Here is an 18191-nt window from a genome sequence, read left to right on the forward strand (position 1 = left end):
TATAAAAATGACTGGAAGGAAAGTGATGAAACTTCAGAGGATTGAATGGTCATGCCAACATGGTGCTTAACAGAAAGACTTCTTATAATTGGTCATAATTAATATAATTGGTCATAATTAATATAATTGGTCATAATTAAACATGATGATATGGCCACAATGGTGTTCTTACTAATAGTTGGCCATATTGACATGGAATTTTCAATAAAGAATTTCCTGTGATTTCTAGCTTCTCTTAAATACAAATGGTGCTGATTAGTGAAGATCAACTTGAAAATCTTGTACATACTACCTCTCTTGAACATACATGTGATTCTCCCAGTGGTGGGACAAAAATACTATTTTAAATACTGTCTACTGCACATACTGTTTAAAGTGGAAATCTACCAGTTTTGGAAGCTTTGTTAAATTTAAGAAAAAAAAATATTTTTTGATCCACACATTAAAAAACCCCAGCTAGAATCAGAAGCAGTCAGAATAAGGAGTGTTAAACAATGGCTAAGTTTACAGAACTAGTTGTAAATGATTACCTTTCTGATGTAATTTGGAGAGTCTGAAACCAAAACCAGGATATTTTTTGAAGTGTTATAAGCTATAAAGACATCAACGGTGGGTCGTAATGGCTTTTGAGTATTTGATTAAAAATCAGACAACTTTTGACAGAGGTGAAAAAAGAAGGAGATATCGATAATAAAATGATTTCAGCAGAAACAGTTAAGTATTTTTTTGTTAACAATAGAAATATTTAAGGACAACTTTTTTCCAATTCATCTCCAGAAGTTGACATGTGCTTTCTCCAAATTCTGTAAAACCTTCAGCTAAGAAATATTGCAAGCAGTTTTTGGAAATCAGAGTTTAAGTGTTATATATAAGATTATATACAGATTAATAGCAAAGGTCCTGAGTTTGCATTGTGTGTTTCATGCAAAGTGGATTTTACAATGGTATATGAAGAAAAAAATGCTAGCACCAGGTATATGCAGACAATATTGCATATGAACAATGACTCTTCTCTGGGGGTCCTGAGTGGCCAAGTGGTCTAAAGTGCTCTCCATTACGGATCACTGCCATCTCACCTCTGTCTGCATGGGTTCGAGTCTCGGATTTGACTACTGTGGAAAGCTTACCAGTAGTTTCTCGTGGGTTGGTGGTTCTTTCTGGGGTTTTCCCGGGTTCTTCCTCCACCATTAATACTGGCCGCCATGTATAGCCTATCGTGCGCTGAAAAAATGGTGTTAAACCCTACAACAACATCTCTTCTGTAACAAACATACCCACTTTGGAGACCTTATGGGAGACTGAACCAAATTGTGGATAAAGTGGCAGTTACAGAGAGATTGCAAATTTTGTGGCAGAGCACAAGTTACCATTCCTCACTACAGAATATTTTACTAAACTGGTTAAAATTATGTTTCCAGAGTTGAAGATTGCATTTCCATACCGCGTACAAAGACAACACAGTATGCCACTAGGGTCCTAGAACATTGGGACAGAAAAGTTTAAATGTAGGAATCAGAAGTTCAGTGTTATAATGACTTTATTTAAAGAAAAAGCTCATTTGGTAAATTGACCATTCTTCCATTAGGCCTTCTACAAAGACATTTGTACAAATATATATATATATATATATATATATATATATATATATATATATATATATATATATATATATATATATAATGCACAATTTTTGCAGATGAGGTGTCTTTAGTGGACTAATGCTGCTAAAAACTCGACAGTTGATCAATTGCTACAATAAAATATATACAAGGCTTCAAGGATGACTACATACAGGATTCATATAAATCGTAGTAGCGAACACATGTAAAACATTAAAGGTGAGTACATGATAAAAATGTTGTAAAAGTAGTAGCACTGAATTTAACAAAATCATATAAATGATTATTCCTGTAGATGTTGACTAAGAAGCTTTATAAAAGCTTGGCATGTGTCAGCTGACTTTATATAAGGTGGTATGGAATTCCATGGTTTGGCTCCTGAAAAAGCAAACCTCTTCTTATGAAACTCTGAACTTGGTTTAGGTAAATATAACTTGTTGTTTGAGATGGATCCTAGTTCATAACTATGTGAATTTTTAACAAATTTAAAATTTCATTTAAGATGATTAGGAGCCAAACCATGTGAGGGTTATAGACTAGTAAACCCTTCTGAAATTGAGTTCTCTGCTGAAATGGAAACCACTTTAGGGTTTTAAAAAGATTTGTTGATGGTGTATCTATAAACCAGCATCAATAATAACTCTAGCTGCTCTTTTTGGGGCCCCGAGTGGCCAAGTGGTCCAAAGCTCTCTCTGTTACGGATCACTGCCATCTCACCTCTGTGCCAGTTCGAGTCTTGGATTCAGCCAATGTGGGTATGTGAGAAAGCTTGCCAGTAGCTTCTCATGGGTCGGTGGTTCTTTCCAGGGTTTTCTCAGGTTCTTCCTCCACTATTAATACTGGCCACCATGTATAGCCTATCGTGTGCTGAGAGATGGTGTTAAGCCCCACAACAACAACAGCTGCTCTTATCTTCCTGATTTTTTGTACCACTATTCATCCAGATAGAACTACAATATTCTTGGTGTGACATGATATATGTATTGTATAATATCTTTCTCTGTTCTTAAGGAGATAAAATATTATTCTTTTCAAGGGATAAAGCAGTGATTTAACTTTTTAATGACCATATCAGCTTATATTTTTCAACTCAAGATATGGTCTATCATGATGCCAAGTAGTTTTTCATTTTCAGACTGTTGTAAATCCGTTCCTTTTATTATTACTTTGAAATCTCATTTTCTCAACTTCTACCCTTCATACAATTGTGTTCACACCTGTAATTTATTTTTACCAAATCTCTATTTAATTTAGTGCTAATCTCATGGCCTGTTAATCCAATGTTATATAATGTTGTATCATCTGTGAACATGGTGGTGGTGGATAGCTCAATGTGATATGGTAAAACATTGATGTACAGCAGCAAGAGTAATGGTCCAATAACTGATTCTTGTTGAACACCTGACCTTATCAGTTTCTTTTCTGAAAGTTTATTTAAAATAAAAACTTCTTGTTGTCTGCCTTCAAGATAGGATTGAAACCAAGTTAACATTTCTTGGTTATCTTCATATATGCTGATATTTTCCAGCAGGATTTTGTGATTTACAAGGTCAAAAGCCTTTGTAAGGTCAAGAAACACTGTGCCTACAAGGTTACCTTGATCTCTTGCTGTTAACCAATCATCCACCATTCTAGTTAGTGTCATCTGGCATGAATATCCTTCACAGAAGCCTGATTGTCATGAATGGAGCAAATTAAATGATTCAGGTATTTTCTAAATTCATTCCAAACACGTCTTTCTGATATCTTTGAAAGTGATGATACAACTGATATAGGTCTATAGTTATTCATATCAGAAAGAGTTCCCTTCTTATGTATTGGAGTTACTTTTGTCAGTATTCAAGAAAAATTCAAGGCTTATTTTAGGGATTTTGAAGCACTCTTCTTTGCTAAGTTTTGAAGAAATATATTCATTTAATTCATCCCTGGAGAATATTTTAGTAGCTGTGAAATCCACAAGTTTTTCATTTATATTCACAAAGTAATTATTGAGTGCATTTGCAATTTCAAGAGGTTCTTGCTTAATATCACCATTTTCATCACTATGATTGAGAATAGATATAACCAGTATGGCAAAAAATGCACTTGTTTTGTTTTCAATCCCCTTAAAAGACAGAAAATTTATCTCAATAAAAATCTACAGTACTCTTCTTTTTTTTTTTTAAGAAACCATTTTGCTGATCAAAACTATGGACTCTACTGATTTGATGTCCTCGTTTTCTGTCACACGTATGATTGAAGGCATGGTCATATTGACATGGAGTTTTCACTAGAACACTTTTTACGATGTTTGTGAATCCTAAATGAAAATTGTACCCCTTGGACATCCTGTGTGTCTGTTATGATGACTATCCAGAAAATCTTTCTGAGTGTATGATCGTATCAACATAAGATTTTCTTTAAAGATTTTTTATAATGTCGGGTTTGATTGTGCAAAAGTTATGCTAATCAGTAAAGGCCTCTTGAGAATCTTGTTTATATTGACCTGGGATTTTCACTATATGTAGATACTCCAGAATAAAAATGATGGTAACCTCTTGAAATTTTAAAAATCTTGTAAGCCCATAGAAAATGACTGGAAGGAAAGGGATGAAACTTACTTCCTCTCAAACCAACATTTAAAAGGAAAACATAACTTCATTCTCATAGTAAATAGGTATTCACAAATTAAAATGATTCTGAACTAACCTCCAAAATGATAGCGTTCCAGAAATTATTGATATGGCTACTTTTCCTGTCATATTGACAAAGTTTTCAATAAAACACTATTATAGCAATATTTGGCTAGTTCTGAATGAAAATGGTGTTCATCTGACCTCCAATATGGTGGCCATCTCATACATCTTATCTCTGCTTTCTTGTATGAATGGTGGCATTGATGGGTTTTCATGAAAACAATTCTTGCAAGATTTAATTGGTTCAAAATGAAAACCATTACTGTAACAAATATTCTTTATTGATATATATTTCTTAATCGTGTTAAAATTCGTGTTAAAACACTATGATAACAATATATGGCTGGTTCTGAATGTAATCGTGTTTATCTGACCTCCGACATGACACCAAAGTACTATATAGTAATCTTGAAAATCAAGTTACCAATCTTCCATGAATGATAGCATTGAGTTTTCACTGAATGCAGTATTTAACTATTATGAATGCAAAAGGTGCACATCTGATCCATAAATGTCAAAGAAAAGTCCTATGACATCATGTACATTTTTGCATACCACACCAGTGAGCTGATGAGCACATACTTGAGTGAAGTTTGACCAGACGTTATATTCCAGTGATCAAGTTAACAGCACTCAGACTTTATTTTAAGGTCAAACGTCTTGACCCAGTTTCATTTTCTGTACTGTGTTATGAGCATGGTAATATAAAGAAGTGTGAATGGATTTGTATCAAATCCATTTTTGGATAGACCTGAAGAATCGTTGAATGATGCCACTTAAAAAACTGTTTCCCCCCCCCCCAAAAAAAAAAAAAAATTTATTAGGGTATTTCTAAACATAACACATGGGTATGTCTCGAGACTGAGACAAGTTGATTGATTATCTGAGTGTCTGTAATATGTATCGGGTTCAATTGCCATGACCAAGAATTTTATTCTGAATTTGAAGAAGCTGACTCAAACCTGTCAGGAAATATTTTTGGTATTTTCATGTTTCTCAAAAACAGAAGAGATGGTTCTCATACTCAACAGTAGAAAAAAAATGGTATTTTCTGTTGAAACCAATCGGCTTATCTTGGATTACTGGAAATGCTTTTGGTCAGTGCAGCATCAGTCAATTCAAGGGGTTCTTTTTTATTTTTACCTGACGTATTAATGTTCACTGTGTTTGTCAAATTTGAAAATGATAATGAAAATTTGTAAATATTCTGCACATGAAAATTTCAAGTCGGGTAATTTGAGAATTTACCCCAATAAAGTGAAAATCCCAGTGGTGCTTCATAACCAGCATGGGTAGGATAGCCACTTCAATTATAATGCAAGCAGTAGCCATGACATCAAACTCCATAATAAACATGATCTCCAACAACATGTAATATGGGTGGTGCAATTGCAGTTTATTGTTTCTGTACAGTTTATGAATTCATCCTTGGACAAGTTAGCAAGCAATCTGATGGCAGAAAATTTCAAAATCACTTGCCAATACTGTCCAACCAATACAAACATGCTGACCAAGAAAGGTTTGTATCCTTATGAATACATGAATGACAGGAAGCTGATGCTCAGTTGCCACCAATCAAAACATTTTATTCATTATTGTGTAGGGTGTCAGTTTATAGCCTCCTGTCATATGTGATATTGTCCTGTGGAGTCCCCGGGAGCTGTTTTAAGCAAGTATCCAACTAGTCTATTGCTAGAAAAGCTGGATTTCGTAAGTATCTTGCACTGTAATGAGGGGGTGGGTGGGTAATTCTAAACAGTGAGAGCATGAAATGCAAGTGAGAAAGAGACTTGTGTGGAATGAGATCTTTTGTGAAATGAAAGCATGAACAATCATTTTTTATCTTTTAAAGTTGTGTTTATTACAAAGGAAAACCGGTTTACTTTAGAAATGAGAGCAATCTGTCATACAAGAGCTACATGTATTTTCAACATGGTACATGAAAAATACTAGCATCAACTTAAGAAAAGAAAAAAACCAACAAACAATAACCACATTTGTTTTCAAAATCTCTGACCTTGAGAACATTTGTGCTTATTCAATGGCAGACATAATGCATCCAAAATAATCGAGGCAGTCTCATGATTGGTGTGTATACACTGAAACTGCCTTGTAGTTCATGTCCTAAGCTTAAAATACGGTGGTGACTATACACTGAAACTGCTTTGTAGCTCATGTCCTAAGCTTAAAATACAGTGGTGTGTATACACAAACTGCAGCCTTGTAGTTCATGTCCTAAGCTTAAAATACAGTGGTGAGTATACACTGAAACTGCCTTGTAGTGCATGTCCGAAGCTTAAAATACAGTGGTGTGTATACATTGAAACTGCCTTGTAGCTCATGTCCTAAGCTTAAAATACAGTGGTGTGTATACATTGAAACTGCCTTGTAGCTTAAAATACAGTGATGTGTATACACTGAAACTGCCTTGTAGCTTAAAATACAGTGATGAGTATACATTGCAACTGCCTTGTAGAGTATTCTTTGGAATGAACTGGCTGGATTACAAAGAAAAGGATACTTTCTTTTGATACCATGTTTAAACAGGATTTTACAATGTCTTCAAAGATGGTATGGTTAGAAAGCATTTTTCTATAATGGAAATACTTCTTTTTATTCAACATAGTTAAATATTATTAAAATCAATACTACCAGGATATTTTAATATATGATTACAAGTCTTAGGACACATACTTTTGAAACAGTAGAAATAAATTGTTTAATTTATACAATTTTATCATTACAGGTTGATTCATTCATTAATCTGGTAAAGCTATTGTAAAATGAAGATAGTGTACTGCCAAACTTAATTGTTAAAAACTTTTTATATCTTTCAGTCAAATTAATTAACAAAACAACTTTTTCTTTTGAACAGTACAGCTTTTGTAGGTTAATTGATTTCATATTTCATAAATTATTTATAAAGTTTTAATACTGACAACTGACAGAGAAAAAAGGTTTAATTTCCCCCATATTCTTATACTGGTTCATACAGTAATTATTCCCTATCCATGCAACAAAAACCTTCCTTATGCATACAAATATTTCTTGTAATGTTGTTACAAAAAACAAACTCAGACTTCTCAGTTATCAAGTTCTATATACTTCACTGTATTGTCATTTGTCAAGATTGCTCTGATGATGTACATATTTCAATATTTGCTACATACAATCGGCTATTATCATTGAAGTATATACATATCAAATCATCAACATGAATTACATGCTCTACATTGTCATTAAAACTGATAATACTATACAATACAAATGACAACATTAGAAAAATTATCTTTCCTTCTGAAAGGGGTTTCAGTAAAACAAGATGCTTAAGAAAGCTATGTAGCTTTTGGAAGCAAGAAAAAAGACCCAAGCCTAAAGCCAAAATGACGGCGGCCCCCTCCCCCATTTATGATAGTTTTAATCCCCCCACCCCAATTTATGAAAATTTTAAACTTTCTCTTTATGCCATACTCTCATTGCCAAGACTTTTTTTACTATTTGATATCATCCATCGTAGCAATATATTACATAAGTTATGAAAAAATTCAGATCAAAGTTGTCAAAAAGCATGACCCCATTTCTTCATTAGTAAGAGAAATAATCTGCAGCATAGATTTTAATTAAAGATAGCATATACAATGGAATCATAGGATTTTTTTAAAGCTCTGACAGAGTGATGACTTAAACTAAAGACCTAAAGAACTGACTGTATGGTGGATGAGCTAACGATATTCCACGGTATTTACTAATCAGACTAATTTGAGTCATTCAGTTATCTTATAGATCATGAACACCATTTCATAAAAACTAGTAAGCAAATACAACACTTTTGTTCTTTTAAATACAGATACAGCATAACCTAAGTGGACCACTCCAGTGGCCTAGTGGTTAGAGCGTCTGCCTCGGATGTGGGAGGTCGTGGGTTCGAACCCCGGCCAAGCCATACCAAAGACTTCCAAATATGGTACTAACAGCTGCCTCGCTAGGCACTCAGCATTAAGAGGTTAGTGTTAGGACTGGTCAGCCTGGTGTCAAGATAATGTGACTGGGTGGGACATCATGCTACATGTCTGCAACTTGATGCCCCAGTGCTAGACATCACTATAAACTGCCACACTGCTGGCATCGTAGTGATATGACTGAAAAAGTATTAAAGCTATGTTAAAAATCATAATCACACACACACACACACACACGCACATATAACCTAAGCATATACTCCAATGCTGTATTATCACAGCGAATAAGATTTTATGAATAATTTCGAACATAAGCAGTCTAACAGTTGTTCACAGATGTAAAGATGTAGCCAGGAAAAACACAAATCTGTCAGACCACAATTTCTTCAAAATCTCAACATTTTTGTATGTCTACATTTTAAGCAATGAACATCAGTTTTTTGTAAAGTGCATGTACTTCCATTGATCATCATGTACAAAACTCTGGTTGAACTTACTGTCTTGATTACAAAATATACTCATTGTATCGTCTGATGATTGATGATTATAGGTCATATAGTGATGGTGACAGATTGCATACATATTCACCTAAAATCCTGGAACAAACATAGTAAAAAATACCCACAAAGCATTTTCAGTGAATATTGTTTACAGGTGTTCTATCAAAATTATTTAATACAGGTTGAAGTTTACTGAAAGAATGTTAAATGAAATCGACAAACACTCATTTTAGCAACACATTCCCCAAACACTTAAAACCATAGGCTATCTTATAATTCATTATGTATGTATCTCATGATGACTGATTAAAAACCATATTCAAACAAAACAAATATTTATATTTGATTCAATGTATATGAAACAAGTTCTAAGTAATTCCTGAATGCAATCATGTAATTTGTTTAAACGTCATAATGTTTTCATGTACGGATAAATTTTAAGTAATCCATAAATGTAATTATGTATTTTGTTGATAATATTGCTATGATTGATGTATTCGCAAGTTCTTAGTAATCAATAGATGTAATTAAGCTGAGTTTATCTTTTGGGTTTTAGTGAATTTTCTCACTGAAATACACCCATTGCTGTAGCAGCAACAATAATAATAATAATAATTATCTGCATCATCAACACTTCTCTGTTATGGGAAATTGATAATTTACTCTTAATGGCCTCTAAATCCACAACAAAGTCAAATGTACAAATTCCTTTCCAGAGTCACAAGAAACTGTCAGAAAGAGCAAGTGATTCTGCATTTTTTGATGAAAAGTGTATGCATTTTGCATTGTTAATATTCTACCGGTTAATAATTAATCCATGTAAAACACACTCATTTATCTTAAAATTTAGGTTGATTGTAATCACTTTATCCTGATTATGTTTAATAAACACTCAAACTAAATAAATACATTTAATTAAGATTTAGACCTACATTATTGCTAAAATAAGTCCCCATTTCATATCACCTGCAAACAAATTTTATTACATGTGTACAAAAATGTGAACAGATAAAGCATGATTTTATAAATTAATCTATTGTATATAGCAACCACAAAGTATTGCTGCCTAGAAATATGCCTTAATTTAATAAACACACTGTACTGTTGCAAACACACAACTTAATCGAACCAAAAAAAAAGAACATATTGCTGCATGCCTGTTTAAGCATAAACCTGTCATTTTCACACACATTTTCAATTGCATATGATCTCATCTGTTTTATTTTGAATAGGCTTACAAACCATAAGGTCATTTATTTTACACACCATATACCCATATAAGAACATTTATCTTACAAGTGGTATACTCGTATCATGACCTTTACCTTGCAAACCATCAGAATATTTATACCACAAACCATATATGCCATTATCAGAACATTTATCTTAAGAAAACAAAATTAAAATGAGTTACTTTTAATCTCTAATTTATATTGTAATATGTAATTTCATCATTATTAATTTATGTGTTGAAATTAAATGTGGAGTATTATGAAATAAGTGTTGACCAACAAAATGTGTTAATCATATGTCCAGTGTTCATGTTAAAACTATAAAGTTAATAATCAAATCTCCAGTTTTACTTGATTGTTCTGTCAAGTGCAAATTGCATTAGAAAATTTCAGTCACCATATTTGTAATATAAAAAAAAAAATGCTAAACTAGTTTTTCCAATAAAGTGTGTAAGTTTAAAATTAATACTATAAACAGCAAGCGCATATTTATGATAGTTTTATATGTATGTAAATTAGATAAGGATTTATATACATCTTATGTGTATGTAAATTAGATAAGGATTTGTATACATCTTATGTGTATGTAAATTAGATAAGGATTTATAAACATCATATGTATGTAAATTAGATAAGGATTTGTATACATCTTATGTGTATGTAAATTAGATAAGGATTTGTATACATCTTATGTGTATGTAAATTAGATAAGGATTTATAAACATCTTATGTGTATGTAAATTAGATAAGGATTTATATACATCTTATGTGTATGTAAATTAGATAAGGATTTACATGCATCACTCTCTCATTATAAGACCCTTCATTATAACACAGTCCCTGTTATAAGGCCCTTCATTATAACACAGTCCCTGTTATAAGGCAAACATGGTCATGAAAACCATTTCATTAAGTGGTAGCAAAATAATTAGCTTAGTGTACTTCATTATAAGGTAGTCTCACTATAAGGTGTCATATTTATGGCTCTCATGGACAGCATTATTGTGAAAGTGCTGTATGTAATATGTACTTCATTTTAAAGTGGTCTCACTATAGGGTCATATACTATATCACTCCAATGGACATATTTGTAATTGAGGAGTTCTATATAATCTACTTCATTATGATGAAATGTCAATATAAGATGGTATATTTTATTGCTCTAATTGACAGAATTATAATAAGTACTGTAATCCACATATAGTGGAAAGGACTATTTTATTTTCATAAGACTGATCAAACAAGTTTGGGGTACAAAATAATAATTGTATGTATAACAATGCAATATACTGTAGTAACTGCAACATATTCCACAAAAAAAACTGATTTCAGTTTTAAAAGTCCAGAGTTATTTTAAAGAGTAAAAGCCAAATTTGTTATTTACAGATGTGACGGGGTGTAGATGAGAGGACAGACAGACATGGGCTAACACTGTACATCTTCTCCAACAAATATGACAAAGGGGGTGGGGATACATGAAAATCCTTATCACAATGACTGAAGCTTATCATCAAACATGAAATTGCAACAATTCAAACTGTGACCTATGCTGAGAAAGTCCTTATTTACGATGCATATCTTATTCTACCAAACACATTTATTCATAGCTAATTATCATTGAAAATTTGAACACTAAGTTTACAGTGTAAAAATATGATAGTTTTAAAATATTAATACACTGTGTGAGAGGCCAAATTTCTGTCGATCTATGAACAACACATTAGTTTGTGACCAGAGAACAATTAATTAGATTTATGGAGACAAGTGTTTGTTAAATCGCTATACTGCAAGAGTTTCTAAATGTTTGGTTGGGGACGGTAGTGAGGCTAATTACACTTTTGTTTATATAGCAGCCAGAAGGACTAATAGGGACACTGTTAAACGTCAATTTCATAGTGGAACTGTCAAAAATTGAAAATTTCCATAAACCGTTAGTCGCAACGTAGAAGGTCAAACTGACCCCAGATTTGGCAGCTAGTTATAAAAGGCGGTAAATACATTTAATCTTGATTGGTTACTCTAAATAAGGGGCATGTTACCCACACTAAATTTCCTAGTTTTAAATATCGCCACATCGAAAAAATCGAATTAGTCTAAGCTTTGCTGCAAGAGTAAACATATGTGGACTCCGAGAGGAATTTGAAAGATATTCTCTCTCGTAAAACACTTGTCCAAGGGACCAGAGGTCTGAAAGTTCAATGGTCACAATTTTCGGCATTAGTAGAGAAAATCATTGAAAGCAGAGGTGTGTGTGTCAAAAATTTCCTGAAATTCGTTTTTACCAATATAATGTTTTGCTTTAATTATTTGATAATATATGCATATTTAGCTGTTTAAATTAGTACATCAATTCTCTTGATACGAGTTTAACTATGTTGAGTTTATATATTTAGGAATTCGTACATTAATCTTCTTTATATAAGATTGTCGAATTGTTTGAATTTAATCGTCTTGTTTGTATAGGAATTGGGTATTCTAAAAACTCATGTATAACCTTTATATAAGTTAATGAATTGTTTGAATTTGTCGTCTTGTTTGTATATGAATTGGGTATTCTAAGAATTCATGTATAACCTTTATATAAGTTGATGAATTGTTTGAATTTGTTGTCTTGTTTGTATAGGAATTGGTATTCTAAGAATTCATGTATAACCGTTATTGATATGAGTTAAGGGAATCCATTTGAATTCATCGATTTTAAATGATTTCACGTATGATAAAGACTTGAATGTGTGTATTCGCTGAAATAGCGTAATTATGACCTGTAATGAATTTCATTCATTCATTTGTGTAATTGAGACGAGGGTGGAACCGTTATAGCCATAAGAAGTACATTAATTTTATGAAACTAGGATTGTTTTGGTCTGCCATGCTTGGCCTGAATAAATAGCCTTTGGTATCTGTTTGAATGCCGATAGTAAGATCTGATAACCAGAAGAGGAGGAATGATCTATTCCCAGTAGGATAGCTGATGGAAAATTTAGGTTGCTTTTTTATTTTAAAAGGGAAAAATAGCTCTTCTGACGTATCATCAGATGTACCTACGCACTGATGCAATCAATTAGCTGTGTATCTACATGCTTACATAACCACCTACCCGCACAAAGAAAGAAGACCGACGGGAGGAGAAGCAGTAGAAAGGAGAAAGAAAAAGGAAGGAAAAAAGGGGCAAAAGGACAGAGAACATCTATTGTGAAATTGGAGGGAACCAGAGCTAAGCAGGTTATGCAATTGTACAAGGCAACGACTTTGATTGTTCACTCGATCGTATGATGACTAATTCTATCAGTAAAACAGATTGGCTATTTTTATAAATATATTTGTGTTTAGAAATTCGGTGAAAGATTTATTCCAAAGAAATGTTATCTCCCTAATGTATAATATTATCTCCAGTGTTTATGTAATTGATTCTTTTCGTACGGTGTCTCGTGTCATTCTGTTCTATCTATCTGCTCAGATCTCTATTTATTCCACCTATAAGTTTACTCGATCCGGGCAATAACACTGAGGGCGATCATCTCCTAGATAACAAGAACTGAATAAAGCGGACACCTTGAAAGAAGGTATAATACGCCAATCAACCCACACCCTTTGCAAGTGAGGGGTGTACCTTTACAAAGTGGGTGCTCGTCCTGTGAATCAGAACCATTTTTATCTGAGTTAATATAGAATAGAATAAGGATCTAAACATCGATAATTTCCAAAGTACTTGTCAAGAAATAGCGATTAGAGTGAATCGAATCATTGTCTGCTAATTTTTATTAAAAAAATTTGTGCCTGCAAAATTTTCTTGCCATTTCTTTTTATATTGTAAGAAATTGAGGCACATGCCTTGCCGTCCGGTCGTATTCTAAATTTGTGAAGTAAAGTGGCCTTTGTATTCCCGTGAGGGAAGGAATATTTAGGCCAAACCCCGAGTAATAAATTCCGCCTTGTTAGTGTGTAAGCATTACACTTAATTTGGGGGAAGACATCCCAGCTGTGTACTGCCCGTTTATTGATTGTAGTGCAGGAATAGTTTGGTTTAATTGAGTTGACCCTACTAGAGGTAGGATAAATACGTGTGGAGCTATTTTCGTCCAGGACAATACAACTTAAGTATAGATAAGGGACTTTTCTTCTTGTGACACCGTTACAAGTAGACCAGGATGGTGACAGACAGACAATTAGTTAGGGAATTTAAATTGATTGGTAGGGACGAGTTAGGTTATGAAGGGACCCATTTAGCTGAATTTGTTCCCGAAAATCCTCGGCGTCACATACAAAGACCACATCACCAACAAAGAAATACAGCAAAGGATAAGAAAAGCCATTGAGCCTCACGATGACCTACTGATCACAGTGAAAAATGGAAACTGCAGTGGTATGGGCATGTCTCATGATCATCAGGACTTGCCAAGACAATCCTGCAAGGCACTGTACAAGGAAGAAGAAAGAGGGGCAGGCAAAGAAAGAGGTGGGAAGATAACATTCGAGAGTGGACAGGCTTGACACTGAGTGACTCACTGAGAAAGACGGAAAATCAAGAGGAATGGAGGAAGCTGGTTGATAGGTCTTGTGCGGTGCCCCATCGGTCTCCCAAACTACGGGACTGATGATGATGATGATGTAGCTAGTGGTGTATATATGTGAATGCACACTTTAAAAATATAGCCACAAGATTTGCTTTAGTTGATTGTAATGGGGGTACATTTGGACTTTAAATTATAGCTCCATATTAAATACATGATGCACTTTACAATCAGAACAGTTAGTGGGAACAGGTATTTGGTTTAATTCAATTTTCCTGCTGTTATTTATATCAACAAATTATCTATCATGGCTCAACAGACCCGGATGGTAAAGGTCATAAACCCACTAGATTGGTTTGATCGGGGGGGGGGGGGGGGGGAAGGGAGACACTTATCATACACCTGAGCAGGTTCATTCCTGCATTACGTGTCAGGAGGGAAGTAGGAATGTGGAAAAATGAATCACTGGAGGGATTGGGGTTTTCTACCTCTAGTACCAGAGGGGCACATGCCTACCTATGCAAGTCTCAATAAAGAGTAACCAGAGAGGCATATGTTTATGCTGGCATGGGTATTTAGTTACATAACCTAACATACGATTGTGTTTGACCATTGGGGTTAGGTGGACTGGTCACTTTTGGCACTGAATGGATACTGACTGCCCAGATACCTTAGTGTTGGGTGTCTGTTGGTCTCCTGTGTTCTACGGTATTAAACTAATGAATATTTGGGAGCTCTTGCCAGAATAATCCAACTAATACACTGTATTTGTTTTTTAAGAACTTATACTATAGCTTGTTCAGCTCAGCATCGCGGATATTTGCTTCTGTGGCTGAATGAATTTTCACACAAGCAGCTCAAAATGTATATAAAATTACCTAATTCATCTCGCACACATTTCAACACCATCTGTTTCAATATACACATAACGCCACTCAATTTAAACATGCTGAAAATGGAAAAGCGTGTCACAGTAAACAAACATTGTCTGCTTCATATAATTTTCATTAAACTCCTTTAAGTACAGCTTAATACATGTTTATAACATAATTTGTTTAATGAATAAATGATTTGTTTTACCTATGGCAGGCTGTAATGGAGCAAAATTTTTGTAGATGTTTTCTTGCAGCACATTTTTTTGTGGTCAGCAAGATATGTAACCATTAACATTGACATATGGGTTAGGCTGCAATAAATTGGTAGCTTGCCATGGTTAACCTCTCTTGTTTGGGAAAATCACTGAATTTTAATTAGAATCCGTTCAGACAAGGTTTGACAGAACAGGCCAATGTTAACATAAGGTCAAGTAGCGGAAAATGACTAAAGTTGAGACAAGCCAGAAGCTCTCTTAAGCCATTTGAAATAGGTGTCATAAAATGAAATTCTCCAGGAATAGTTATTAATAAAGGCAGACTAAAGAGAATTATTCTGAATTTGATGGGAGTATTAAAATTTTGACAAAAGTTAATCCTGATTGGCTAGCTAAATGCGGGTATGTGTTTTCCAGATGAAAATTAATGTTTTAAGTAATTTTCTTTGTGAAAGTCGGTACACCAAGGTTTCCTGCTGAACAGAAAGTCTGATGAACTCCGATGAAATTAGCAAGTAACTTTTCTCCTTAAATGAATCATTTGCGGTACATATGTCTGGAAGAATATGAGACCCAGAGATTTGGCAGCATAAAAAAAAATCGAGTCTCAAAATGGCACAAAGGGAAAAATGGCTCCATATCTGTGCTACACAGTGGGAAAAGAGAGCAGACTATGACTAAGGTATGGTTGATGACCAGAATAAGCTGGAGAGAGAGAGAGAGAGAGAGAGAGAGAGAGAAGAATTACAGTAATGCTGACCTGTCACCAACAGTGATTGGGAAAGGACCGGAAGCAACCATGTTATGCATGTATCAGTTCGAGTTTGATCATTCACTCGATTCAATCATGAAATGTGTCTCATTGGTATAACAGAACAGCTAATTGCATTTCACATAAATTGTGCAATTCTTTTTTAAGAGAAAGTTTATCATTCAAATGTCATGTTCAATTTCATTTTGTTTATCTAATTGATTAAACTATTATATTTTACATGTGGAGGCTCATGTTGTTCTATTCTATATATCTGCTCAGATCTCTGTTATTCCAACCATTAATTTCATACTTTATTTTATTGTTTTATCAATCCGAGCAATAACACTGTGGTTGATCATCTCCTAGATAACGATAGCCAAAGCTCTATAACAAATACAAGGATCATATCTGTCCCTAAAACAGGCATTTTACCAATGGCAGGCAATGGCACACATAACGTCCCTTTCTTCTATTTAAAAAAATAGACTATTCCATAACTTCAGGACCAATATGGTAGATTATGCATACACAGACCACTCTTTTTTCAGAATGTACGGACTGAGTTGTGTTGGTCTGTATGTCAATGCAAATGATGCTGAAATCATTCATGCATCAAACTTATTAGGTAGTTGTAAATTATTTCAAAATGCTCAAGTGAAAACTCATTGAGCTACAGATGCAGATATCATTCACAATGAAACTCATTGAGCCACAGATGCAGATATATTCACAATGAAACTCATTGAGCCACAGATGCAGATATATTATCAATAAAACTCATTGAGCTACAGATGCCAATATCATTCACAATGCTGAGCTCCAGATGCCAATATCATTCACAATGCTGAGCTCCAGATGCCAATATCATTCACAATGCTGAGCTCCAGATGCCAATATCATTCACAATAAAACTCATTGAGCTACAGATGCCAATATCATTCACAATGCTGAGCTCCAGATGTCAATATCATTCACAATGCTGAGCTCCAGATGCCAATATCATTCACAATGCTGAGCTCCAGATGCCAATATCATTCACAATGCTGAGCTCCAGATGCCAATATCATTCACAATAAAACTCATTGTGCTACAGATGCAGATATCATTCACAATAAAACTCATTGAGCTACAGATGCAGATATCATTCACAATGCTGAGCTCCAGATGCAGATATCATTCACAATGCTGAGCTGAGTGAACTAAAGTAGTAGACATGTACTGCTATTGACTGCCTTTAAACTCTTGGCAATCCCACTGTACTATCATGTTAGACATATTTGTGGAAGCGGTGAAAGTACAGAACTTCTGAGAATTTTTCTTGGCACAGCATCGGGATGGGATGGGAGTGTCTTCAGTTTTCCATTGTTGCAAGCACACACTATGCTCATTCATGACCCTTGGCTGCCTGTGCTGAGAAAGTCATGGCAAGTTAGAAAAACTTTGTCGCCATTGTGATATAACAAGACCTTTCATGCTTTCCGAGTGAACCAATCAAAGTTTTTTTTATAAATGCAATCCTTTATTGACTAATGTGTACTTTCATTGATGTGTAGGAGACTGTTACACTGTGGTTTGATGCTGCATTTTTATTGATAAAGTAAAACCTGTCTTGAAAGACAACTGTTATGTGAGACCACCTGTCTTGAGAGACCTTATTCTCAATGCATGGATTTATTGACTATATAGTATTATGACCTGCAATGAGAGACCACCTGTTGAGAGACCATTATTTTTTGGCAGAATGGGTGGTCTTTCAAGATGGGTTCTACAGTACATGCTCATGAAAAATGAGGAAACATCAGCATAGGAAGCTATGGGTGATAAAGATGCATAGCAGATTGATTAACATGG

This window comes from Sinohyriopsis cumingii, chromosome 12 (assembly GCF_028554795.1).
Source record: "Sinohyriopsis cumingii isolate HCF-2022 chromosome 12, ASM2855479v2, whole genome shotgun sequence".
Classification (NCBI taxonomy): Eukaryota; Metazoa; Mollusca; class Bivalvia; order Unionida; family Unionidae; genus Sinohyriopsis; species Sinohyriopsis cumingii.